Source organism: Oncorhynchus mykiss, chromosome 21 (assembly GCF_057628025.1).
Source record: "Oncorhynchus mykiss isolate SJ-2025 chromosome 21, ASM5762802v1, whole genome shotgun sequence".
NCBI classification, from domain to species: domain Eukaryota; kingdom Metazoa; phylum Chordata; class Actinopteri; order Salmoniformes; family Salmonidae; genus Oncorhynchus; species Oncorhynchus mykiss.
In genome coordinates this window covers 52,899,753-52,925,885 of record NC_143042.1, presented here as the reverse complement: position 1 = coordinate 52,925,885, position 26,133 = coordinate 52,899,753, and positions in this window count along the sequence as shown.

Here is a 26,133-nt window from a genome sequence, read left to right as displayed (position 1 = left end):
GAGTTGTCTATATGTGATGGAGATAAATAATAAGCCTACTCTTGATTTAGGCTACATTATAGCATGCTAAATGTTTCTGATTCGGGGATCGATGAGAAAACGAATAGATGAGCGATACCAACCTCCACTTATTTGCCGAGCCAGAAACCATTTCACCAAATCGCCTATATACAGACGGCACAGGAGGTTGTTGGCACCTTGATTAGGGAGGACGGCCTTGTAGCAATGGCTGGAGCGGGAATCAGCGGGAATCATCCCACTCAGCAGCCTCCACTGTCAGACAGAGAGTCAGTGAAGCAAAATCACATTGATTGATTATCAGACAAGCCAGTGAATTCACAGGCTTTTGGAAGGGAGTAGGCCTGGGTTACTAAGCGACTGCGAGTGAAGAGCAACATAATCCACTTGGTAAACTACATAACATGGCAAAATGTTAAATTAAATGAGTCAACTAGACAAGATGATCATGAGCAGCACTCACCTCAACTTAGCACTCACCTCCGACACCTCAGCAATCACCTCAATTTAGCACTCACCTCAGCACTCACCTCAATTTAGCACTCACCTCCCTCACCTCAGCACTCACCTCAACTGAGCACTCACTTCCCTCACCACAGAACTCACCTCAACTAAGCACTCACCTCAACTTAGCACTCCCCTCCCTCACCACAGCACTCACCTCACCTCAGCACTCACCTTCGACACTTAAGCACTCACCTCAATTTAGCACTCACTTCCCTCACCTCAGCACTCACCTCAATTTAGCACTCACCTCCCTCACCACAGCACTCACCTCACCTCAGCACTCACCTTCGACACTTTAGCACTCACCTCAACCTAGCACTCACTTCCCTCACCTTAGCACTTACCTCAGCTTAGCACCTACCTCTCTCACCTCAGCACTTACCTTAGCACTCACCTTAGCACTCACCTCAGCACTCACCTGAGCACTCACTTCCGATACCTCAGCACTCACCTTAACTTAGCACTCACCTCTCTCACCTCAGCACTCACCTCAGCTTAACACTCACCTCGGTCACCTCAGCACTCACCTCAGCAATCACCTAACCACTCACCTCCGACACCTCAGTTTAGCACTCACCTCAGCTTAACACTCACCTCCCTCACCTCAGCACTCACCTCAGCAATCACCTTAGCACTCACCTCAGCACTCACCTTAGCACTCACCTCAGCACTCACCTGAGCACTCACTTCCGATACCTCAGCACTCACCTTAACTTAGCACTCACCTCTCTCACCTCAGCACTCACCTCAGCTTAACACTCACCTCCGTCACCTCAGCACTCACCTCAGCAATCACCTAAGCACTCACCTCCGACACCTCAGTTTAGCACTCACCTTAGCTTAACACTCACCTCCCTCACCTCAGCACTCACCTCAGCAATCACCTTAGCACTCACCTCAGCACTCACCTAAGCACTCACCTCCGACACTTCACCTCAGCACTCACCTAAGCACTCACCTCCGACACCTCAGTTTAGCACTCACCTCAGCTTAACACTCACCTCCCTCACCTCAGCACTCACCTCAGCAATCACCTTAGCACTCACCTCAGCACTCACCTAAGCACTCACCTCCGACACTTCACCTCAGCACTCACCTTAGCACTCACCTCAGCACTCACCTTAACACTCACCTCCGACACCTCAGCACTCACCTCTCTCACCTCAGCTCTTACCTCCCCAGCCTGATTGTAGCCTAACCAATATCCAAACAGAGATTCAGTGAAAACAAAAATCGGACATTGATTGATTTATCAAGACTTGTCTCCCAAGCTTGTCTCAAAGCAGGACGATGATACTGTCCTAATCCAAACCGTGCTGAAATTATAATCTAGTTAACCACATGTGGCTAGGCTATTGCTTCAAATGTATTAGGACGATTGGATGACTTTGCGAGATTCAGTAGGAAACAATTTGATACATGCCTTCAATGGCATTAGCCTACTTTATTCCATTATTTGTGCCATCCAGGGATATTTATTCCCACAGTTATTCTTTATGGATCCATCCAGTAGTGGTTAAGAAAACGTGGTAAACTTGCACTGCCTAGCGAACCACTAAGAGTTTATGAGAGTACTTCGTGCCATTGCCGACTGTTTCATAGGCCAACTGAACCGTGAAGCGTAACTTTGATTACTAGGTTGCTAGGCGGGAAATAAACGTTTACGCTTTGATAACGGCAATACCTTTTCAGGTAGGAAGAAAAAAGGGCCTAAAAATATTGCCGGTGTGGTAAAATTGGCAAACGAACGTCTTACTATGAAAAGAATATCAGTGTGGAGGAGTGGAGGTGGGGGGGGGCATTGAGGTGGGGGGGCATTGAGGTGGGGGGGCATTGAGGTGGGGGGACATTGAGGTGAGGGGCATTGTGGTGGGGGGGGGGGGATTGAAGTGAGGGGCATTGTGGTGGGAGGGCATTGAGGTGGGGGGGCATCGAGGTGGGGGGGGGGAATTGAGGTGAGGGGGCATTGAGGTGGGAGGGGTATTGAGGTGGGGGGCATTGAGGTGGGCAGCATTGAGGTGGGGGGCATTGAGGTGGGGGGGCATTGAGGTGGGAGGGCAATGAGGTGGGGGGGCATTGAGGTGGGGGGGGCATTGAGATGAGGGGCATTGAGGTTGGGGGGCATTGAGGTGAGGGGCATTGAGATGGGCAGCATTGAGGTGGGGGGCATTGAGGTGGGGGGGCATTGAGATGGGGGGCATTGAGGTGGGGGGTATTGAGGTGGGGGCATTGAGGTGGGGGGCATTGAGGAGGGGGGGCATTGAGGTGGGAGGGAATTGAGGTGGGGGGGGGGATTGAGGTGGGATGGGGGCATTGAGGTGAGGGGCATTGAGGTGGGGGGCATTGTCTGCCCAGTTGCCATGTGCAGCTGCTACCTCGTCAGGAAGACTGTCGACCACATCCCAATCAGTTGCCTAGGTAATGCGTGTAATTGATCAGAGCCACATTAATATTAGGATTAGAGTGTGTAAATTGTCCTTGCAGGGTCATAACGAGCCCTTAATGACACAATCAGAAGTCTTACTGCTAATTTATTTGACTGGAATCTGGAGGCCTAGATTAATTAAGAGGTTGGAATCTTAATTCAAAATGATGGAAAGAAGCTTTTGTTGTCTCAAGGTGGCATGCAGTGTAGGTGTGAGTGTTTATCATCACAATATTTAATGTTTACAAACTCACACGTGAATATGCATAATCTACATTTCACTTGGTTGGTGCTGTGATTAGTAATGAATGGAGCATTGATTGGTCGGTTCTCTGGCTGGCTACTGTAGAGGTTGTTCACTATATTGATGGCCTCTATCTGCTGAGCAAGACCATCGTCAACATGTTCACCACGTCAATATTATTCCTTGTTGCTATAGCAATGTTTTTGAAGGTGTTAGCAATGGAAAACACTGACAAAGAAAGAACAGATGATTCTTTGTGATATTTACAATAACAGGTGAGTTTCCTCTGTGATATTTACAATAACGTGTGAGTTTCCTCTGTGATATTTACAATAACAGGTGAGTTTCCTCTGTGATATTTACAATAACACGTGAGTTTCCTCTGTGATATTTACAATAACAGGTGAGTTTCCTCTGTGATATTTACAATAACAGGTGAGTTTCCTCTGTGATATTTACAATAACGCGTGAGTTTCCTCTGTGATATTTACAATAACAGGTGACTTTCCTCTGTGATATTTACAATAACGCGTGAGTTTCCTCTGTGATATTTACAATAACACGTGAGTTTCCTCTGTGATATTTACAATAACGTGTGAGTTTCCTCTGTGATATTTACAATAACCTGTGAGTTTCCACTGTGATATTTACAATAACAGGTGACTTTCCACTGTGATATTTACAATAACGTGTGAGTTTCCTCTGTGATATTTACAATAACGCGTGAGTTTCCTCTGTGATATTTACAATAACACGTGAGTTTCCTCTGTGATATTTACAATAACACGTGAGTTTCCTCTGTGATATTTACAATAACGCGTGAGTTTCCTCTGTGATATTTACAATAACAGGTGACTTTCCTCTGTGATATTTACAATAACGCGTGAGTTTCCTCTGTGATATTTACAATAACAGGTGACTTTCCTCTGTGATATTTACAATAACAGCCGTTTTAAATGAATGTAAATGAATGATATAGACCAGGGGAGCTCAAACCTTTGGGCATGGTGGGCCAAAATATAATATGAGTGGTGGGCTGAGGTCCGAACAAATAGACATTACACACTGGGCACAGACATCAGTTCAACGTCTAGTTTTGATTTACATTTGGTTGAGATGTCAACTAACATGAATTCAACATGAAATCAACAAAAAATATCACAATGTCATTGGATTTAGGTTAAAATTTGGGTGAAAAGAGACTTCTATTTTTGCCCTCCTTACATTAATGACTTTTTGCAAATCCAATCAGTTTTCTATGTTAATTCAATGTCATAACATATATTTCTGGGGTTGAAATGATGTGGAAACCACTCGTTTTTACCCAGTGGGTATGTATTTAGAAATATAAAAGGTTAACATTATATGTTTAGTGTCTTTAAAAAATAGCTATTTTTTTACTAAGCAATCGTGAAAAAACACTTCAAACATTAATCAAATTGTAACTATATTAATTGACAATTTGATCACGAACACGAACCATTAACACACACACACACACACACACACACACACACACACACACACACACACACACACACACACACACACACACACACCTATGTTATAGATCTAATTATTCTCGAAGAATATCACTTGTAAACACCTCATGGGCTTCAAGTTCAACTGTCATGTCCCATCATAAGCCAATAATATAAGGTTGAGGAGGAGGGCACTTTTAAGCGTACCTTTAATTTGCTTTGTAATATGGAAAGTGAGTCTTATGAAGTGAACATCAAACCCACCTTTGCAGTATGGTTAGTAGTCCTGTCAAACCTCCTATGATAATGAATTAATTAACAAATGAAAGAGGATTTGGTTGTCTCGGGCCCTCTTTAAGAGAAAAGGTTAATTTTCATTCAATATGCTAAACTGCTTAGAGCCAAAGACCTTTACAAGCGCAAACAGAGTGGTTCACGGGGTGACCCTTTTGGCCTTCTAATCCGTCAGGATACTGAAGTCAATACTTTAAGATTGATTCACCTCTCCAGTCAAATCAACTATTAAATCCATTAGCAGGACGGGCTCAGGCCTACTTTTCAGTGAGATTCCAATCAGTGACTATTTGATCTGGGACGCACGCGTCCAAATGACCAGAGCAAAAGTTATCCAGTGACCGAACGACAGAGCAGGGGGGGGGGGGGGGGGGGGGAGGGACATTTTTTTTTAAATCCTGAAAGTTTGTCTTGTGGGTCCTTTGACTTCCATGTAATATGTTGTTTCTTCATCACCTCCATATAAGCTCTGATCTTTCTCAAAACGGGAACGCGGGAAGCTCCAAATGAAATCCGAGAGCTCTAATGACAAAGATTTACAGATGTTGCGTATTTATCATGGATTATTTACAGGGAGATTCTCGATGATGAGTGTTGTGATGACGTGTAGGGAGGAGGGAGGCAGGACATGAATCAGCTCAAGCAGCCAAGCGGGGCCTTTCAAGGACAAAAATTAATATATGGCAAACCAGGCAAGGAAGGTTCCAGAAAGTCATCTCTGTTCAACGGACAGGGAAAGGGAAGTGTGAGTCACTGAAGTGGATTCTGGGGATTCTGGGGATTCATTTACATGGATAAGTGCTGAGAAGTCATCCATCAAAAAACACTTAAATGTATAGGTCAAATATTCAACATTATTAACATCATCCATATAAAAGAAATAGAACTATATGATTGTCTCTGGTGAATAAAAAATGAAGATTACGACCTGAAGGCCTGGCATAGCCACGTTTCGGGACGGTTTTACCTTTTTAAATGTCTATGATTACCTTTTGGGGGGGGGGGGGGGGGGGGGAGAATTAACACTATTTTACACCATGTGACTCAGACAGGATTCAAAGACAAGGCTCTGTCAGGAAGCAATACCCTTATAAATCCATTCTGCTATCTGACATCGTTCACTGTAGTTTGGACAGAGAAAAAACACTGCAGTACACTCCACGCTGATGCAGTTAAACACATAGAGTAGATTGACCTGTTCTAGCACTCACAGTTAAACACAGAGAGTAGATTGACCTGTCCTAGCACTCACAGTTAAACACAGAGAGTAGATTGACCTCACACACAGAGAGTAGATTGACCTCACTCACAGAGAGTAGATTGACCTCACACACAGAGAGTAGATTGACCTCACACACAGAGAGTAGATTGACCTCACTCACAGAGAGTAGATTGACCTCACTCACAGAGAGTAGATTGACCTCACTCACAGAGAGTAGATTGACCTGTTCTAGCACTCACAGTTAAACACATAGAGTAGATTGACCTGTTCTAACACTCACAGTTAAACACAGAGAGTAGATTGACCTGTTCTAGGACTCACAGTTACACAGAGAGTAGATTGACCTGTTCTAGCACTCACAGTTACACACAGAGAGTAGATTGACCTGTTCTAACACTCACAGTTACACAGAGAGTAGATTGACCTGTTCTAGCACTCACAGTTAAACACAGAGAGTAGATTGACCTGTTCTAGCACTCACAGTTAAACACAGAGAGTAGAATGACCTGTTCTAGCACTCACAGTTACACACAGAGAGTAGATTGTGTTTAACTGTGAGTCCTAGAACAGGTCAGAGAGTAGATTGACCTGTTCTAGGACTCACAGTTACACACAGATAGTAGATTGACCTGTTCTAACACTCACAGTTACACACAGATAGTAGATTGACCTGTTCTAGCACTCACAGTTAAACACAGAGAGTAGATTGACCTGTTCTAACACTCACAGTTACACACAGATAGTAGATTGACCTCACTCACATTTTTAAAATAGACTGTGGAAAGAGGAAGAGCAGTTTGCGAAATCACTTTTTATTTTGTAGGATTTTATCTTCATTTTATATATATATATTTTTAAACAAAACAGGACAGAAACTAGGATAAAACTAAGACAAACAGGACATTGAGAATCACAAAATGCCCACTAAACAAAATCTGATAAAAAGTGATGATACATAGAGAAATGGAGGGGTTGAGCTATCAGTACTAGCACCACAGAAGGAATAGGTTTACAGAGCCAATCAATCAATACAAAGCACTTAAAGGATCTTGTCTGGTCAGAGAAACACCAAAAGGACCCTAATGAATAACCGGTTAAATTATACAACCTGAAGCTATGTTGATTGCGAAAGATTTGTAGCTTAAATTGACTACTGATGCTGATGCTGCTGGTGGTGATGATGGTGATGATGATGTGATGGTGATGATGGTGATGATGATGTGATGATGATGTGATGGTGATGATGGTGATGATGATGCTGCTGCTGACACTGGCTTCCTGTCAAAGCAAGGGCTGATTTCAAGGTTTTACTGCTAACCTACAAAGCATTACATGGGCTTGCTCCTACCTATCTCTCTGATTTGGCCCTGCCGTACATACCTACACGTACGCTACGGTCACAAGACGCAGGCCTCCTAATTGTCCCTAGAATTTTTAAGCAAACAGCTGGAGGCAGGGCTTTCTCCTATAGAGCTCCATTTTTATGGAACGGTCTGCCTACCCATGTCAGAGACGCAAACTCGGTCTCAACCTTTAAGTCTCTACTGAAGACTCATCTCTTCAGTGGGTCATATGATTGAGTGTAGTCTGGCCCAGGAGTGGGAGGGTGAACGGAAAGGCTCTGGAGCAACGAACCGCCCTTGCTGTCTTTGCCTGGCCGGTTCCCCTCTTTCCACTGGGATTCTCTGCCTCTAACCCTATTACAGGGGCTGAGTCACTGGCTTTACTGGGGCTCTCTCATGCCGTCCCTGGAGGGGGTGCGTCACCTGAGTGGGTTGAGTCACTGGTGTGGTCATCCTGTCTGGGTTGGCGCCGTGGCGGAGGTCTTTGTGGGCTATACTCAGCCTTGTCTCAGGATGGTAAGTTGGTGGTTGAAGATATCCCTCTAGTGGTGTGGGGGCTGTGCTTTGGCAAAGTGGGTGGGGTTATATCCTTCCTGTTTGGCCCTGTCCGGGGGTGTCCTCGGAGTGGGCCACAGTGTCTCCTGACCCCTCCTGTCTCAGCCTCCAGTATTTATGCTGCAGTAGTTTATGTGTCGGGGGGCTAGGGTCAGTTTGTTATATCTGGAGTACTTCTCCTGTCCTATTTGGTGTCCTGTGTGAATCTAAGTGTGCGTTCTCTAATTCTCTCCTTCTCTCTTTCTCTCTCTCGGAGGACCTGAGCCCTAGGACCGTGCCCCAGGACTACCTGACATGATGACTCCTTGCTGTCCCCAGTCCACCTGACTGTGCTGCTGCTCCAGTTTCAACTATTCTGCCTTATTATTATTATTTGACCATGTTGGTCATTTATGAACATTTGAACATCTTGACCATGTTTTGTCATAATCTCCACCCGGCACAGCCAGAAGAGGACTGGCCACCCCACATAGCCTGGTTCCTCTCTAGGTTTCTTCCTAGGTTTTGGCCTTTCTAGGGAGTTTTTCCTAGCCACCGTGCTTCTACACCTGCATTGCTTGCTGTTTGGGGTTTTAGGCTGGGTTTCTGTACAGCACTTTGAGATATCAGCTGATGTACGAAGGGCTATATAAATAAATTTGATTTGATTTGATTTGATGCTGCTGCTGTTGATGATGATGATGATGATGATGGTGATGGTGATGATGGTGATGATGCTGCTGCTGCTGCTGCTGATGATGATGATGATGGTGATGGTGATGATGGTGATGGTGATGATGATGATGATGATGATGCTGCTGCTGCTGATGATGATGGTGGTGGTGATGGTGATGATGGTGATGGTGATGATGATGATGATGATGATGCTGCTGCTGCTGATGATGATGGTGGTGGTGATGTGATGATGATGGTGATGGTGATGGCTATGATGGTGATGTCTCCACCCCCAACATCTCACCCCATCCCATTCCCCCAACCCCACCCCTGCCAACATGTCTCCACCCCCAAACATCCCATCCCATTTCCCAACCCCATCCAGCCAACACTTCTCCATCCAACCCATCCCTCCACAAACTCCTGCAAACCAGGTTCTCACCCCTTTCCCACCTACCCCTAACAACTAGGGTTGTCAATCACCCCCCCTTCCACTCCCCCACCCGGTAACCGGAGAAAAAAAACCTTCCCATACCACCCCTTCCCCGTGGGCCTGGAAGCAAAGAGAGTAAAACAGATTAACTGATGTTTTTTCACTAATGAATCATATTTCAAATTCACTGTGCATTTGCAATATGTTTCAATGGGCATTTACCATCACGAATTTGACATGCTCAAAAAAAAAACAGACAGTTAAACAGATTACAATAGGTGCATACAGTATAGGTGTATACAGTATAGGTGTAATCAGTATAGGTGTATACAATAAACACTGTTTCTTGGCCATGTACTGTTATAATCTCAACCCGGCACAGCCGGGTTCCTCTCTAGGTTTCTTCCTAGGTTCCTGCCTTTCTAGGGAGTTTTTCTTAGCCACCGTGCTTCTATATCTGCATTACTTGCTGTTTGACGTTTTAGGCTGGGTTTCTGTATAGCACTTTGTGACATCGGCTGATGTAAAAAGAGCTTTATAAATATATTTGATTGATTGATTGATTGATATTGTATAATTGTATGTGTTGGGCTTCATGGATTGTTTAATTGTATGTGTTGGGCTTCATGGATTGTTTAATTGTATGTGTTGGGCTTTATGGACTGTTCAATTGTATGTGTTGGGCTTTATGGATTGGTTAATTGTATATGTGTCACGTTCTGACCATAGTTCTTTTGTGTTTTCTTTGTTTTAGTGTTGGTCAGGACGTGAGCTGAGTGGGCATTCTATGTTGTGTGTCTAGTTTTCTCGTTTCTATGTTTGGCCTGATATGGTTCTCAATCAGAGGCAGGTGTTAGTCATTGTCTCTGATTGGGAACCATATTTAGGTAGCCTGTTTTGTTGTTTTGGTATTTTGTAGTGTTCACGTTTATGGTCTTTATTAAACATGTTGAACACTAACTACGCTGCGCTTTGGTCCGATCCTTCGTCCACAGAAGAAAGCCGTTACAATATGTTGGGCTTTATGGATTGTTTAATTGTAAATGTCGGGATTTAGCGGAGGTTATTCTTGACAGTCAAGTATATCGGTTTCTTGACGAGCAAAAAAAAGATGTTGGCTCTTAGATGGCAATCACCTCACTCCCGCCCAAATCGCCAGTGGATACAGTTACTACAAAACATAATAATATAACAACTATCGACAGCGAGAATGAATGGTGCTCCTCCGGCCGCAAAACCTGAACCTATAGGGGAGGGTCTGGGTGGGCATCTGTCCACGGTGGCGGCTCTGGCGCAGGACGTGGACCACACTCCAACATAGTCTTTGTCCGCTTTAGTCTCCTCCTAGGAATGGCGACCCTCGCCGCAGACCTAGGATTGGTAACCCTACTAAATGGCCCTACTGGACGGAGGGGCAGCTCGGGACTGAGGGGCAGCTCGGGACTGAGAGGCAGCTCGGGACTGAGGGGCAGCTCGGGACTGAGAGGCAGCTCGGGACTGAGGGGCAGCTCCGGATTGAGGGGTAGATCAGGACTGACGGTTCTGGCGGGTCCTGGCTGACTGGCGGCTCCTTGCAGACTGCCGGCTCTGGCGGCTCCTTGCAGGCGGGAGGCCCTGGCGGCTCTGGACAGGCGGGAGACCCTGGCGGCTCTGGACAGGCGGGAGGCCCTGGCGGCTCTGGACAGGCGGGAGACCCTGGCGGCTCTGGACAGGCGGGTGACCCTGGCGGCTCTGGACAGGCGGGAGGCCCTGGCGGCTCTGGACAGGCGGGAGGCCCTGGCGGCTCTGGACAGGCGGGAGGCCCTGGCGGCTCTGGACAGGCGGGAGACCTTGTTATATTATTATGTTTCGTAGTAACTGTATCCACTGGCGATTTGGGAGGGAGTTTGCCATCTAAGGTGATTGCCATCTAAGAGCCAACATCTTTTTTTGCAGTAGTGCTCGCCTTCTCTGATTCATTGAGAGATTCAAGGACCTATCATCGTTAAGTAACATAATAGATGCAAAGCATTGAAAATTGAAAATTCATGCACTTTTTTTTGTAACTTTGCCCCAGAACCATTTAACTGCGGGGCACTCCCACATCATATGGAGGCTACCTGATTTAGGGGACAGACGGGAGTTGGAAACAATTTCATCGTGAAAGGTTTCCTTGGTGTTAAATAAAGTCTGTGAACAAACTTTTAATGTATAAATTGATGGTTCGTATTACGGGATCCCAAGGTTATAATTTCCCCATATTCTTTTCCAGTTAAAGGGTTGTTCAGATTTAATTCAATTTGTAGACCATGCTTTTTTAATGGCTAGCTAGTCAGTTGTTTATATATTATAGAGATGTGTTCTTTCGGGAGCACCAGATAATTTATTTATAAATCCAATCATTGGATGGTTCAGTAGTTGGGTTTACTAAGGGACTCCAGAGGCCAGTATAGATGACTTTAGTTGTAAACATAGAAAAAAGATATGTCCTGGTAACGTGTCTTTCAAATCTTGGAATGTTCTCCAACTGTTACTGTCCATGATAATCGGAGTACGGATTCCACATTTGGACCATTGGGGGGATGTAAAATGCCGCCCTTCAGATCGCAAGTCATTATTATGAAATATTGGTGTATGGGCGTGCCAGTTTGATTCCCAGTTACATTGTTTTTCAGTTCCAACCCCTGGTTTGTTGATAGTCCGGATAGTCTGCTGATCATACTATCCAAATTAAGTCTGATTCTAAATTCCTCCATTCAAATCGCACCATAGGCACCATCCTTTCCCAATGCAGCATTACAGATGTCTCTCTCTCTGGCATATTCTGTCGAGAATTCTAGGTAATCCCTCCTACATTCAAAGACCTGTACTTCCCATCACTTCAGGAGACGCCAGTGGCTTCACTTAGTAGGAACACATGTAAACCTGCATGCATCCTGCTGCATTGAGAGAGAGAGAGAGAGAGAGAGAGAGAGAGAGAGAGAGAGAGAGAGAGAGACAGAATGTAATGCTAATGTTCCTTTTAGACATGCTTCTAATTCTACTGCAGGAATATCAGCAATATTTAACTAGAAATGCCACAGAATGTCATGTTGGAAAATGCCACAGGGGAGGGACGGGGACTGGGAGGGCGAACCCAAACCTCCCCTTAAGATGAAATAAATCCTTTCAGGGTACGGTTCTTCTATTTTGCAGGGTGTTTGTTTTCATAGCAACAGAGGAAAATGCAGAAGACAGGCCAGGGAGAGATAAATGAAGTCATCAGTCGCAGAAAGGAGGGATGGTGGATGGGCCCAAAAACTACCCTGTCATGCTATCCTGCCTCCTACCCTGTCATGCCGCCTACCATGTCATTCTACCCTGTCATCCTACCCTGTCTTTCTACCCTGTTATGTCCTCTACCATGTCATTATACCCTGTCACTCTACCGTGTCAATCTAGCCCTCTCATTCTACCCTGTCATCCTACCATGTCATTTTACCCTGTCATTCTACCCTGTCATCCTACCCTATCTTCCTACCCTGTCAATCTAACCCTGTCATCCTACCTTGTCAATTTACCCTGTCTTCCTACCCTGTCAATTTACTCTGTCATTCTATTGTGTCATACTACCCTGTCATTCTACCCTGTCATTCTACCATGTAATTTTACCCTGTCAAACTACCCTGTCATGCTATCGTGTCATTCTATCGTGTCATTCTACCCTGTCATTCTATTGTGTCAATCTACCCTGTCATTTTACCATGTCACATTACCCTGTCAATCTACCCTGTCATTTTATCCAGTCAAACTACCCTGTCATGCTACCCTGTCAATCTACCCTGTCATTCTACCCTGTCATTTTATCCAGTCAAACTACCCTGTCATGCTACCCTGTCAATCTACCCTGTCAAACTACCCTGTCATTCTGCCCTGTCAAACTACCCTGTCATTCTACCCTGTCATCTACCCTGTCAATCTACCCTGTCATCTACCCTGTCAAACTACCCTGTCATTTTCAGCGCGCATTGAGTAATTGTTGACGTGAGACGCTGTTACTGGCTGCTAATGAATGCTAATTGACATGTTTACCGTTGGCTTAAATTATCTATGTCCGTATAACAGTGTGAATTACCTGCAGTACGGTATGAGTCACTCACTCCCCCATATCATCACTGATGACAGTCTCTCTTCATTGTAGTTGAGAGAACAATATTTGAAGCTTGATCGTTACTCTCACATAAGGTTAAACTATTCCAGCAGCATTAAACATAAACAAATTGTATTGCACGCTACAAAATATTTTAATGCTTCAATGCACATGAGATAAATCACTTGTGTGAGTTGATCCCAATCCTAGGTGGTGAAGTACAGTATGCTAATACTCACATATGAAACCTCGTGACCTGATTGGAGAAACATTAGCCAATCTAATGGCTGTGGCTGCTTTGGCATCGATCTCAAAGCTTTTAAAGCTCCGCCCAGCAACAGGCCCTCCCGTCAACCATGACAATGCAATAATGTGATGGATGGTATACCCCCTCCCTCCCTCCCTCCCACAGCACACACGCACACACACAACAATGACCAATCTTCCCTTGACACACTGTCAGAACATTCAGAAGTATTCCTGTTTGGTATTTCAACTTGTAGTTTGGAATTTTCCCAACAAACAACAACAACGAAAAAGCCTTTGAGCTCAATGACCAAGTTGGCTGCAACGTTAAGCGGCCGAATGTTCCAGGGCGGAAAACATGAAAAGGTTCTAATCCAAAATCAATAAGGCTGGAGACAGAGACAATATTATGGGGAGGAACAGAGAAGACCCGGTACAGCAGCAGGTCCTTTATTTCAGAACAATTTTTTCAAAAGTGATCTGCTGACGTCCGAGACATTAGATATGCATTCTCTTTGGTGCAGTGCTTCAGAACATCTCTCTCTCTCTCTGTCTCTCTCTCTCTCTCTCTCTCTTTCTCTCTCTCGCTCTCTCTCTCTCTCTCTCTCTCTCTCTCTCTCTCTCTCTCTCTCTCTCTCTCTCTCTCTCTCTCTCTCTCTTTCTCTCTCTCGCTCTCTCTCTTTCTCTCTCTCGCTCTCTCTCTCTCTCTCTCGCTCTCTCTCTCTCTCTCTCTCTCTCTCTCTTTCTCTCTCTCTCTCGCTCTCTCTCTCTCTCTCTCGCTCTCTCTCTCTCTCTCTCTCTCGCTCTCTCTCTCTCTCTCTCTCTCTCTCTCTCTTTCTCTCTCTCTTTCTCTCTCTCTCTCTCTCTCTCTCTCTCTCTCTCTCTCTCTTTCTCTCTCTCTCTCTCTCTCTCTCTCTCTCTCTCTCTCTTTCTCTTTCTCTTTCTCTTTCTCTCTCTTTCTCTCTCTCTCTCTCTCTCTCTTGCTCTCTTTCTCTCTCTCTCTCTCTCTCTTGCTCTCTTGCTCTCTTTCTCTCTCTCTCTCTCTCTCTCTCTGCCAGGCCAAGCAGAGAGGACATCAGGGCTATATATCCTTTAGATATCTTCCAGAGTGCTTTTAACATTAAGGAAATCGATATTAACAAGATTGAGTCCATTCACTGCTGAGTTTTATAGTTTCCAATAATGGACCTAATGCAGATCATTACCAAGGCAATCAAGTTATGCTTCTTCCTCGCCAAGGACTTGGCCCAGCAACACACCATTTGTACCAATTTATCAGACTGACCCGAACAAGAGAAAAAACCTAAAACAAAACTTGGCAATAGTTGTAGAGGACCTCATTAATGTATGAGATTTGCCTTGGTCAAATAATGCATGTTGCTATATACCTGCAATTATTCCTCAAGACATGCACCAAGGCCCCATGACAGAAAATACAGGAAAAGAGGGCACTAAACATAATTATTTAAAAAAATAGATGTGTTATTTTGACATACGCAGGATAGGTGTGTTGTTTCACAGCGTCAGCTGTGGTAGTAAGGCACCCCTGGAGGAAATTGCTCAAGGGCACATTGACAGATTTTTCACATTGTCGGATAAGGTATTCAAACCAGCAACCTTTTGGTTACTAGTCCAACACTCTAACCGCTAGGCTACCTGCCACCCCACAATTAGTATAATTATGATGCGTTATAATATTATAATACATAATTAACCTGAGCCTTATTGTCATATCTCAGGTAGGCTACCGCACAGTACTTTGTCAAAACTGAATCATGGATTTCATACACTATGCGAGCAAAATGTAAATAATTTGTCACGCCCTGATCTTGGAGATCCTTTTTATGTCTCTATTTTGGTTTGGTCAGGGCGTGAGTTGGGGTGGGTATTCTATCTTCTCTATTTCTTTGTGTTTGGCCGGGTGTGGTTCTCCATCAGGGACAGCTGTCTGTCGTTGTCTCTGATTGGGAACCATACTTAGGTACCCTTTTCCCCACCTGTCTTGGTGGGAAGTTGACTTTCTTTATGGCACTTTGCCTTTGAGCTTCACGTTTTTTTTGTTTTTTTTTGTAGTGTTTATTGTTTTGTCGGCGTCCTTTTGATCATTAAAAGATCATGTACGCTCACCACGCTGCACCTTGGTCCTCTCCTTCAAACAGCCGCGACATACTTGACAGAACTTCAATACACTCAGCACATGATTGTCGAGGCAGTAGGTCAAACACTGTAAGGTATTTGGTGTTTTGTATTTGTCATGTCTTGAATATTTAGGGGTGATAGTTACGAGGCTTGTTCAGAGTCTGATGACAATAGCGTAACCTTTAGCTGTGACCTTTCCCGTGCGGGTAGTCCCTAATCTATTTTTGACTTTACTGGACCAAGGGATCGCTGATACATACGACTGGTCGTATTACACCGAAATCACGAGTAAATTGTTGTTCAAGGAAAATATTTAACTTAATGTATGAACAAGTTTAGATTCACCTTAAAACAGTGTTTTTAAACTGAGGTCCTTTGCCAACTTAACAAACATTGTCGGTAAGAAATACGCATGGATTCAAACCATTTACGGATAAAAAAAAAAAATGACTTATATAATTTGTATATTTTCTGCAGGTTATCAATTCAAAATGTTTTTAAAGCAAGCTTTTTACAAATGCAGAAATTCAATGTTGAGAGATACGAGGTGACACTGAAATATCTTTACCTATTTTGGGGATTGGTGGGACACAATACAGTAGCTTTTTTTTTGTTGGCAGATAGTTCGGTATAGTTCTGTACAAGCTGCATTATTTTCAGGTCCAGTAAACATGATAAAATAGTCATCTTTCTGTGGAAGGTATAGAGGCTATAGGTCACCTCTGCCAGGTCACCTCTGTCTGTCTGTGTTCGTCCTCAGAGCCCTAGCTCTGGGGGGGGGGGTAGAAGATAATGCTGATGGGAGGCAGACCTACCTGACTGACCTCAAGCTAATCACCTATTTCACGTCGAAGGAACGGAGCTCTTGTTCTTTGAAATCACTGTAGATTCTCAAAAGCTTGTCGACGAGTAGGTGGTCTCGTACTGTAATCAGAAAGAGTGTGGGATGCAACACCATTATGTAATCGGCAAAAAACTAAATACGTTATGCAAAGCTCTTCTGATAAAGCGACATGTTTGTTGACGTGAAGGCGTACAGTAGCTACGATAACTGGGAACATTGAGCTGAAACAGGTAGCTATTTACCTTTACAGTGTTCTGCGAAGGAGATGGACTGGGGCTCACAGATACCACTGATGTACTTTAAACACACAAACACACAGACACAACATGTGTGAAGGTGTTATTGTCTACAGACACAGCGTGCACTGTAGACAATAACACATATACACACACCTTCACCCTACCTACTTGATACACTACAATCCCATATGATCTTAAACTAGATTCCTTTGTAGCTAACAATTTAAAATAGTATCCATGAGTATGATCAAGTGTGGCACAGCGGTCTAAGGCACTGCATCTCAGTGCTAGAGGTGTCACTACAGACACACAGGTTCAATTCCAGGCTGTAACGCAGTGGTCTAAGGCACTGCATCTCAGTGCTAGAGGTGTCACTACAGACACACAGGTTCAATTCCAGGCTGTAACGCAGTGGTCTAAGGCACTGCATCTCAGTGCTAGAGGTGTCACTACAGACACACAGGTTCAATTCCAGGCTGTATCACAGTGGTCTAAGGCACTGCATCTCAGTGCTAGAGGTGTCACTACAGACACCCTGGTTCGAATCCAGACTGTGTCACATGGCTGTGATTGGGAGTCCCATAGGGCTGCACACAATTGGCCCAGTGTCGCCCGGGGTAGGCAATCATTGTAAATAAGAATTTGTTCTTAACTGATTTGCCTAGTTAAATAAAATAAATTATGTAAGACATAGCTTATCTCACACCAAATCTATTCCAAGATCTTGAATTGCATCACCGTAACCATTATACCCACGTCAGAAACATTAAGAGCCACTATACCTCTAATACCCTCTATAGAATAAGGGGTTGGCACTTCATGACCGGTGGGTACTAGATACCTCCTCCTCGCAAAGCTGAGTAATGTCAGCGCACCGTTACTGCATCCCAAATGGCACCCTTTATTAAAGTGCACTACTTTTGAGAAAGGTGCCAGTTGGGATGCACCCTGAAATGCCAGAGAGGGTTCCTGACCGTATGCACTCCATCCCTGTTTCTCCATCAGATCCCGTGTCCCCAGGCTGTACAGCTTACATGGTCCCAGAGAACAGGCATTAACCTTTTGAGGATCTGTTTTTTTTTATATATCTGTTTTGAAGAGGATGGAGAGAAAAAATGACATCTGGCGTTATTGATTTTTTTTTGCTGTGTATGAGTCAGGAGTTATGAGCTCTGGCTTGAGTGTCATATTTTGCCCCTGAAATTGTACCGACTGTCGATTTTTAAGTTTCGATAGATGCCATGGGGTTGTATTGAGCACTGAGTTAAAAAAAATATATATATATAATAAAAAATGAAATGTCCTTTACCAAATGAAAAGGCCGATAACACTTTGTACTAACGTTGATTTTGCTGTGTATGAGTCAGGAGTTATGAGCTCTGGCTTGAGTGTCATTTATAAGGCATTTATACACAGTTTGTTCACCATTTATTAATCATTTACTTCCCTTTTCTAAATGTAAGTAAGCTAATGTTATTTAAATGATGTATTAATCACGCATTAGATCATTTATAAGATGTTTAATATATTTAATTCATTACTAATGAAGTGTTTTTGAAGTCCGTGATCTAAAGTAAAGCACTATTTATACTTTACTTGGTGGGCAACCTGTTTGTAAATAACAATAATAATATAAACATATATAAACAGTAATGTGTATTCATGGATGCCAAGATGTACCCATGTACCCATGGATCCAAAAGATGTACCCAGAATTATTTATTTTTTTAAATAAAAATTATTTATCTTTCGTCAATCTGTGTTTCATAATTTTCCTTCAATTCGCAATAGGCTGAATGTAACTCACAGGAGAAAGCATCCGAGTGAACAAAACAGAGTTTTTGTTCTCAGTATCTGTAATGTACAGTGGCTTGCGAAAGTATTCACCCCCCCCCCCCATCAAAGTGGTAGGCATTTGTCCTATTTTGTTCCCTCACAACCAGCAATTAAAATTGATTGTTTGTATCATTTGATTTGCACAACATGCCTACCACTTTGATGATGCAAAATATTTTTTATTGTGAAACAAACAAGAAAAATTACAAAACAACAGAAAACTTGAGTGTAAATATCAATCAATCAAGTCAATATTTTGTAGAGCCACCTTTAGCAGCAATTACAGCTGCAAGTCTCTTGGGCTATGTCTCTATAAGCTTGGCACATCTAGCCACTGGGATTGTTGCCCATTCTTCAAGGCAAAACTGCTCCATCTCCTTCAAGTTGGATGTGTTCCGCCGGTATACAGCAATCTTTAAGTCATACCACAGATTCTCAATTGGATTGAGGTCTGGGCTTTGACTAGACCATTCCAAGACATTTAAATGTTTCTCCATTTAAACGTTTCTCCTTAAACCACTCGATTGTTGCTTTAGCAGTATGCATATGGTCATTGTCCTGCTGGAAGGTGAACCTCTGTCCCAGTCTCAAATCTCTGAAAGACTGAAACAGGTTTCCCTCAAGAATTTCCCTCTATTTAGCCCCATCCATCATTCCTTCAATTCTGACCAGTTTCCCAGTCACTGCAATTGAAAAACATCCCCACAGCATGATGCTGCCACCACCATGCTTCACCGTGGGGATGATGTTCTCGGGGGGTTGCGCCAGACATAGCGTTTTCCTTGATGGCAAAGAAGCTCATTTGTGGCTCATCCGACCAGAGTACCTTCTTCCATATGTTTGGGGAGGCACCCACATGCCTTTTGGTGAACACCAAACGTGTTTGCTTGTTTTTTTCTTTAAGCAATGGCTTTTTTCTGGCCACTCTTCCGTAAAGCCCTGCTCTGTGGAATGTACGGCTTAAAGTGGTCCTATGGACAGATACTCCAATCTCCGCTGTGGAGCTTTGCAGCTCCTTCAGGGTTATCTTTGGTCTCTTTGTTTCAGATATTTTTTTATAACCCAACCCTGATCTGTATTTCTCCACAACTTTGTCCCTGACCTGTTTGGAGAGCTCCTTGATCTTCATTGTCCCACTTGCTTGGTGGTGCCCCTTGCTTAGTCGTATTGCAGACACTGGGGCCTTTCAGAACAGGTGTATATATACTGAGATCATGTGACAGCTCATGTGACACTTAGATTGCACACAGGTGGACTTTATTTAACTAATTATGTGACTTCTGAAGGTAAATGGTTGCACCAGATCTGATTTAAGGGCTTCATAGCAAAGTAGGGAAAGATATACACGCACCACTTTACTTTTCTGTTAAAATCGTATTTAATATATTTTAAACTAGTAATTTTTTACATTTCACTTCACCTATTTGGACATGAAATCCATATAAAAATCCATTCAAATTACAGGTTGTAATGCAACAAAATAGGAAAAACGCCAAGGGACTGCACTGCAGTACTTAATGCAGCTGGTGGCCACACCAGGTGCTGACTGTTACTTCTGATTTTGACCCCCCCCCCCCCCCTTTGTTCAGGGACACATTATTCCATTTCTGTTAGTCACACGTCTGTTGAATTTGTTCAGTTTATGTCTCAGTTGTTGAATCTTGTGTTCAATCAAATATTTACACGTTAAGTTTGCTGAAAATATACGTAGTTGACCTTGAGAGGACGTTTCTTTTTTTTGCTAAGTTTATAGTGAAATGATCTGTTTGTAATCAATTGTTGGAAAAATTACTTGTATCTTGTACAAAGTAGATGTCCTAACCGACTTGCCAAAACTATAGTTTGTTAACAAGAAATTTGTGGAGTGCTTGAAAAACTAGTTTTAATGACGCCAACCTAAGTGTATGTAAACTTCCGACTTCAACTTTATGTATAAACTCAGCAAAAAAAGAAATGACCCTTTTTAGATAATAATTCGTAAAAATCCAAATAACTTCACAGAGCTTCATTGTAAAGTGTTAAAACACTGTTTCCCATGCTTGTTCAATGAACGATAAACATTTAATGAACATGCACCTGTGGAACAGTCATTAAGACACTGACAGCTTACAGACAGTAGGCAATTAAGGTCATAGTTATGAACACTTAGGACACTAAAGAGGCCTTTCTACTGACTCTGAAAAACACCCAAAGAAAGATGCCCAGGGTCCCTGCTCACCTGCACGAATGTGCCTTAGGCATGCTGCAAGGACGCATGAGGACTGCAAATGTGGCCAGGGCGATAAATTGCAATATCCGTACTGGGAGACGCCTAAGACAGCGCTACAGGGAGACAGGACGGACAGCTGATCGCCCTCGCAGTGGCAGACCACGTATGACAACACCTATTATAAAATGTTACCAAAATGACTGCATAGCAGTTGAATAGAGTCAGACGTGTGCTTTGTTTTATATTTGAAGGTCCAATTATGCAAAATGTTGCTTTAACATTAGAAAGAAGAGTATTGTTAATAAAAGTCTATGTACAGGTCTGCTCTGTCTGTATTTGATAGAAGGTCCAGTCCTTTCTTCTTAATGATTGTACAGCCCCATTTTCTCTTCATGGATATTAACCTTTATTACATAATGGCCTTCCTTTGACGGTAGACTGAGTTTCCTTCATGGTTGTTCATAAACATTGACCATAATTGCACATTACACCAGATATTTTTTAAGTGTAAAGTGAAACACAGTCCTTAAAATTGCCCTTTGGTGCATGCCTGTTCAGGGTGACTGGGTACAGAAACATAATAAAACTGTGAAACTAAAATATTGGATTTGTAACTAAAGTACTTCTCTCATCGTCTTCCTGCCCAAAGGTTAGCGGTATGTATTTAGCCTTACTTGTGACACAAACTGCATATTGGCTACAACCATCAGCAGGGCTGGGGTAGGTTACTTTCTAAATGTAATCCATTACAGTTACTAGTTACCTGTCCACAATGTTCATTGTTAATGTTACTTTTAGATTACCCAATCTGATTACTTTCCGTTACTTTTGGATTATTTTCCCCATAGGAGGCATGAGAAGTGAAAAAAAAACAAAAAACGAATCCATCAATTGCGTTGGTGTGTCATCATTTTCTCGTACTCATCCAGGTGGAACCTAAAACTTGCGCCTGTTTTCAATGCTGAATTGAATGTCATTGACAAAACAGAAAGGTGTCATTGTGTATTTTGTTCACCGCAAACATCCTTTCTGACTTTAAAAAGAATAAGTAATAATCTAGTTTTCTGTCATCTGTAATCTGATTACAATATTTTTAGTTGGAAACGTAACTGATTACAGATACAGGTTTTCTTTTGTAATCAGATGACATGAAGGTTACTTCACTGACCATCAGTGTAACTACATAGTAACACATGTGTACCAAATGTGCAATGACAGCTCCCAGTTCAGTGCTCTTTGCAGAACAATAATTATCTGCTGGATTGTTTTTGATTCTAATCTCTCTCACATCATTGCATTATAAAAGGTATTTTAAATTCCTCAACCAGCCTACTTTTTAAAAGTAAATTAGTATTTTTTACTCCTGTGTAGAGGGAGTACAATGTAACTGATACATAATGTGCATTCGGAAAGTATCCAGACCTCTTCTTGTTACGTTACAACCTTATTGTAAAATGGATACAAATATATATATATATATATCCTCATCAATTTACACACAAGATCCCCATAATGACAAAGTGAAAACCAATTTTTTGAAATGTTTGCAAATGTATTAAAAATTAAAAACAGAAATACCTTATTTACATAAGTATTCAGCCCCTTTGCTATGAGACTCAAAATTAGGCTCAGGTACATCCTGTTTCCATTGATCATACTTGAAAATTGTTCTACAACCTGTTTGGTCCACCTGTGGTAAAGTCAATTGATTGAACATGATTTGGAAAGGCCTTAAATGGAAGAAGTTTGGAATCACAAAGACTCTTCCTAGAACTGGCTGCCCAGCCAAACAGCAATCGGGGAGAAGGGCCTTGGTCAAGAACCCGATGGTCACTCTGACAGAGCTCCAGAGTTCCTCTGTGGAGATAGGAGAATGTTCCAGAAGGACAATCATCTCTGCAGCACTCCACCAATCAGGCCTTTATGGTAGAATGGCCAGACAGAAGTCACTCATCAGTAAAAGGCATATGACAGCCTGCATGGAGTTTGCCAAAAGGCACCTAAATACTCTGACTATGAGAAACAAGATTCTAAGGTCTACTGAAACCAAGATTGAACTCCTTGGCCTGAATGCCAAGCATCACGTCTGGTGGAAACCTGGCACCATCCCTACGGTGAAGCATGGTGGTGGCAGCATCATGCTGTGGGGATATTTTTCAGCAGCAGGAACTGGGAGACTAGTCATGATCAAGGAAAGATGAACGGAGCAAAGTACTGAGAGATACTTGATGAAAACCTGATCCAGAGCGCTCAGGACCTCAGACTGCAACGAATGTTCACCTTCCAATAGGACAACGACCCTAAGCTCACAGCCAAGAAAATGCAGAAGTGGCTTTGGGACAAGTCTCTGAATGTCCTTGAGTTGCCCAGCCAGAGACTGGACTTGAACCCAATCAAACATCTCTGGAGAGACCTGAAAATATCTGTGCATCGACTCTCCCCGTCCAACCTGACAGACCTGGAGAGGATCTGCAGAGAAGAATGGTAGAAACTCCCCAAATACAGATGTGCCAAGCTTGTAGCGTCATACTCAAGGCTGTAATCGCTGCCAAAGGTGCTTCAACAAAGTCCTGAGTAAAGGGACAGTACACTTATGTAAATGTGATATTTCAGTTTACATTTTTTAACAGTTTTTGTCTTTGTCATTATGGGCTGCTCAAATCATATCAAATCAAAGTGTATTTGTCACGTGCGCCGAATACAACAGGTATAGTAGAACTTACAGTGAAATGCTGAATACAACAGGTGTAGTAGACCTTACAGTGAAATGCTGAATACAACAGGTGTAGTAGACCTTACAGTGAAATGCTGAATACAACAGGTGTAGTAGACCTTACAGTGAAATGCTGAATACAACAGGTGTAGTAGACCTTACAGTGAAATGCTGAATACAACAGGTGTAGTAGACCTTACAGTGAAATGCTGAATACAACAGGTGTAGTAGACCTTACAGTGCAATGCTGAATACAACAGGTGTAGTAGACCTTACAGTGAAATGCTGAGTACAACAGGTGTAGTAGACCTTACAGTGAAATGCTGAATACAACAGGTGTAGGAGACCTTACAGTGAAATGCTGAATACAACAGGTGTAGGAGACCTTACAGTGAAATGCTGAATACAACAGGTGTAGTAGACCTCACAGTGAAATGCCGAATACAACAGGTGTAGTAGACCTCACAGTGAAATGCCGAATACAACAGGTGTAGTAGACCTCACAGTGAAATGCTGAATACAACAGGTGTAGTAGACCTTACAGTGAAATGCTGAATACAACAGGTGTAGTAGACCTCACAGTGAAATGCTGAATACAACAGGTGTAGTAGACCTTACAGTGAAATGCTGAATACAACAGGTGTAGTAGACCTCACAGTGAAATGCCGAATACAACAGGTGTAGTAGACCTTACAGTGAAATGCTGAATACAACAGGTGTATGAGACCTAATAATGGAGCAGCAGTGAAATGCTGAATACAACAGGTGTAGTAGACCTTACAGTGAAATGTTGAATACAACAGGTGTAGTAGACCTTACAGTGAAATGCTGAATACAACAGGTGTAGTAGAACTTACAGTGAAATGCTGAATACAACAGGTGTAGTAGACCTTACAGTGAAATGCTGAATACAACAGGTGTAGTAGACCTTACAGTGAAATGCTGAATAGAACAGGTGTAGTAGACCTTACAGTGAAATGCTGAATACAACAGGTGTAGTAGACCTCACAGTGAAATGCCGAATACAACAGGTGTAGTAGACCTTACAGTGAAATGCTGAATACAACAGGTGTATGAGACCTAATAATGGAGCAGCAGTGAAATGCTGAATACAACAGGTGTAGTAGACCTTACAGTGAAATGTTGAATACAACAGGTGTAGTAGACCTTACAGTGAAATGCTGAATACAACAGGTGTAGTAGAACTTACAGTGAAATGCTGAATACAACAGGTGTAGTAGACCTCACAGTGAAATGCTGAATACAACAGCTGTAGTAGACCTTACAGTGAAATGCTGAATACAACAGGTGTAGTAGACCTTACAGTGAAATGCTGAATACAACAGGTGTAGTAGACCTTACAGTGAAATGCTGAATACAACAGGTGTAGTAGACCTTACAGTGCAATGCTGAATACAACAGGTGTAGTAGACCTTACAGTGAAATGCTGAGTACAACAGGTGTAGTAGACCTTACAGTGAAATGCTGAATACAACAGGTGTAGGAGACCTTACAGTGAAATGCTGAATACAACAGGTGTAGGAGACCTTACAGTGAAATGCTGAATACAACAGGTGTAGTAGACCTCACAGTGAAATGCCGAATACAACAGGTGTAGTAGACCTCACAGTGAAATGCCGAATACAACAGGTGTAGTAGACCTCACAGTGAAATGCTGAATACAACAGGTGTAGTAGACCTTACAGTGAAATGCCGAATACAACAGGTGTAGTAGACCTCACAGTGAAATGCTGAATACAACAGGTGTAGTCGACCTTACAGTGAAATGCTGAATACAACAGGTGTAGTAGACCTTACAGTGAAATGCTGAATACAACAGGTGTAGTAGACCTTACAGTGAAATGCTGAATACAACAGGTGTAGTAGACCTTACAGTGAAATGCTGAATACAACAGGTGTAGTCGACCTTACAGTGAAATGCCGAATACAACAGGTGTAGTAGACCTTACAGTGAAATGCTGAATACAACAGGTGTATGAGACCTAATAATGGAGCAGCAGTGAAATGCTGAATACAACAGGTGTAGTAGACCTCACAGTGAAATGCTGAATACAACAGGTGTAGTAGACCTCACAGTGAAATGCTGAATACAACAGGTGTAGGAGACCTTACAGTGAAATGCTGAATACAACAGGTGTAGTAGACCTCACAGTGAAATGCCGAATACAACAGGTGTAGTAGACCTCACAGTGAAATGCTGAATACAACAGGTGTAGTAGACCTTACAGTGAAATGCTGAATACAACAGGTGTAGTAGAACTTACAGTGAAATGCTGAATACAACAGGTGTAGTAGACCTCACAGTGAAATGCTGAATACAACAGGTGTAGTAGACCTTACAGTGAAATGCTGAATACAACAGGTGTAGTAGACCTTACAGTGAAATGCTGAATACAACAGGTGTAGTAGACCTCACAGTGAAATGCTGAATACAACAGGTGTAGTAGACCTTACAGTGAAATGCTGAATACAACAGGTGTAGTAGACCTCACAGTGAAATGCTGAATACAACAGGTGTAGTCGACCTTACAGTGAAATGCTGAATACAACAGGTGTAGTAGACCTTACAGTGAAATGCTGAATACAACAGGTGTAGTAGACC